The 2673-nt window shown below is 39.8% G+C and overlaps 1 pseudogene; it reads left to right on the forward strand.

Moving 5' to 3' along the window:
• The first annotated feature begins 248 nt into the window (after positions 1-248).
• On the forward strand, positions 249-2260 carry LOC133284842 (hexokinase-2-like; annotated as a pseudogene).
• Positions 2261-2673: the final 413 nt, after the last annotated feature.

Below are 2673 nucleotides of genomic sequence, written 5' to 3' on the forward strand. Positions count from 1 at the left end.
TTATCCAAGAACTTGTTCAAAAATACTGTAATGAAAGGAATATAAGAGTTTATCACTAGGTATTTGACCAAATAAGATCGTCCAATTCCTATAAAACTAAAATACCCCTAGGGGGTAGGGCTAAGCAAAGCGAAAAGGTTTCCCATAAGATAGGAAATGAAAACATTTAACTCCACTGACCCAAAAGTTTGTGTCTTAGGAAGGTTTTGGTTGTTTCGATGAGTGATTGAGTTATGATGGAGAAGTGGGTTCATGCAGTGGCTATGGTGAGGGAGTTTGAAGAACAGTGTGGTACCCAAATTGAAAAGTCGAGGCAAGTTACTGATGCTATGGAGGTTGAGATGCATGCAGGTCTTGAATCTGAAGGTGGTAGCAAGCTTAAGATGTTGACCACCTATGTTGACAATGACAATCTTCCAACTTGGGATGAGAAAGGACACTTTTATGCGTTGGGCCTTGGTGGCATGAAATTTCACTTCCTTCGTGTGTTGTTGTTGGGTGTAAAAAGGAAAGGTATTATCAAGATATATACTAAAAAACTCAAATTCTTCCTAAGTTGATGACTGGTTCTTCAAATGACTTATTTGATTTTATTGCAACATCTCTTGCAAAGTTTGTTATATCTGAACTAGGGACTATCATCCTCCCCCTGGTAGACAAAGAAAACTAGGTATTACCTGCTCTTTTCCAGTGAGTCAAACGTCAATAACATTTGAGACTCTAATAAAGTTGATTAAGGATTTCCATAGTGAGGATTTGGTTGGAGAAGATGTAGTAGATAAACAAAACAAGGCCATGGAGAAAAATGGCCTGGATATGCATGTTGCAGCTCTAGTTAATAATATCGTTAGAATAGTAATTAGAGGTAAATTCAGCAATCAGGATGTTGTTGTTGCAGTAATTATTGGTACAGGGACAATTGCAGCATGTGTAGAGCATGCACATGCAATTCCAAAATGGCATGGTCTTCTACCAAAATCCAGAGAGATGGTTATAATCATGAAGTGGGGTAATTTCTATTCATCCGATCTTTCTTTAATAGAAAATGATCTAGCCAAAGATGCGGAGAGCTTAAACCCTAGAGAACAGAATTTTGAGTAGATAATTTCTGGTATGTATTTGGGGGGAAATTGAGGCAGAAAAATTTAAATATTGCTTTTTTAATAAATAATTACGCAAATATAGTCGTTTTGAAACTATTTACGCAAGTATAGCAGTCAAACACGCCCACATGGGACGTGACCCAGTGTGAGACACGCCCATGTGGGGCGTGACCTAAGAGAGAGACACGCCCACATTGGGCGTGACCAGGAGAGAAACACGCCCAACAGGGGCATGACCTCCCTGGTCTACAAAACTGTTAATGGCTTTCATGTATTGTATTTATGGAAATATTACAATATTCCCTTTATTTTTTTACTTTGCAAGTATAGTAAATGAGTTTTGTCTCGGTTCTCAAAAAAATTTAAATAAAAAGTACTTTCAGTAAAAAAAAGTTGTAGCCTTTATGAGTACGGGGAAAAGTTGGGTAGGAATGGTTAAGATTGGCAACCATCATTAATGGCACTAGCAATGTCCTCTGCGACGTCCAACAACTCACTGCGACTTCCAACGCCTGATGCTATAGGTTAGGGGGTAGTGGTGTGACACAGAGGAACTTGCATGCAGTGCAGAGAAGAGATGAATGTTGTTAAGAATAATAAAACATGTTGTTTGTCTTTATATTAAGGGTTTAGACGCCCATGTTGGGCGTGTCTCTCTCCTGGTCACGCCTCATGTGGCGTGTCTCTCTCTTAGGTCACGCCCCACATGGGCGTGTCTCTCTCTACTGGATCACGCCCCATGTGGGCGTCTCTCTCCTGGTCACGCCCCATGTGGGTGTCTCTCTCTCTTAGGTCACGCCTCATATGGGCGTGTCTCTCCCTACTGGGTCATGCCCCATGTGGGCGTGTTTGACTGATATACCTGCGTAAATAGTTTCAAAATGACTACATTTACATAATTATTTATTAAAAGAATAATATTTAAATTTTTTTGCCAGGAAATTGAAAGGAGAGTGTTATTGAAGCTAGCTGAAGAAGCTGACTTTTTTGGTGACATTATTCAACAGTTAGGCTCGTACTGGGCTTGGCTTGGGCTTGGGCTTTTCGAGGCAAAGCTTGGCCCAACCCAACACACTTTCACCCCTACTAGTGACTTCACTAGTAACTCACAAAAGTTGTTGTATGGCAAAACTGATATCATGACTCGTAGTAGTTAAGTAGATAAAACGTCCAACCAATCTTCTATTACCCGAAGAATCATCATGTAGAAGACCTTTTTCACTCTAGAGTGTGAGAGCAGGGTCAAGAGGTGTAAAGGCAGCTTTGGCTGCAAGAAGACCCGCATCAGCTAAAAGTTCAAGGGTATACTTTTTCTAATTAAGTAACATTCCTTTTTTTAACCTTGCAATTTCAAGCCCAAGAAAACATCGAAGATAGCCCAAATCCTTAATGTTAAACTGATCATCAAGGAAGCATTTTACACTCTTGATCTCTTTAAAATTATCACCAGCAAGCACCATATCATCGATATATACTAGAATTGCAGTGAAACTAGCACTGTTGCTATGAACAAAAAAGGGAATAATCTCCCTCTGATTGAGAATAACCAAAGGTAACAAGAGTTGAAGTG

Source organism: Gastrolobium bilobum, unplaced genomic scaffold, assembly GCF_033153095.1.
Source record: "Gastrolobium bilobum isolate Gb01-03AN ecotype WA unplaced genomic scaffold, APGP_CSIRO_Gbil_v1 utg881, whole genome shotgun sequence".
Taxonomy (NCBI): domain Eukaryota; kingdom Viridiplantae; phylum Streptophyta; class Magnoliopsida; order Fabales; family Fabaceae; genus Gastrolobium; species Gastrolobium bilobum.